Here is a 366-nt window from a genome sequence, read left to right on the forward strand (position 1 = left end):
GGGGGGAGATTGCCCATCCTTCTCACACAGAGCAGCTGGTGGCCTCAAACTATGTGCCTTCAGGATTGCAGTGCAGCTTCTTGCCACTAGGCCAGCCACCAGAGGTCCTTCCCCCCTCCCCTTTAACAAAGAATATGTTTTATTTAATTTTTTTTTATTACTACACATTTTCTTCTCTCCTTCAACTCCTTACACCCAGCTCTCCCCACAATTAAGCCCTTGTTTCATATATATATATAATGTCTAATCATATTCCTAATCTTTTGTTTTATACATATAATGCCTAATCATATATTCCTATAGGACAGTTCTTCTCATCATCTGTTCTAATGCAGTGTTCATTATCCATCCATTCTCTCTCCAGTC

The sequence above is a fragment of the Elephantulus edwardii genome, unplaced genomic scaffold (assembly GCF_000299155.1).
Source record: "Elephantulus edwardii isolate Elephantulus edwardi_28Jun2011 unplaced genomic scaffold, EleEdw1.0 scaffold00273, whole genome shotgun sequence".
NCBI lineage: Eukaryota > Metazoa > Chordata > Mammalia > Macroscelidea > Macroscelididae > Elephantulus > Elephantulus edwardii.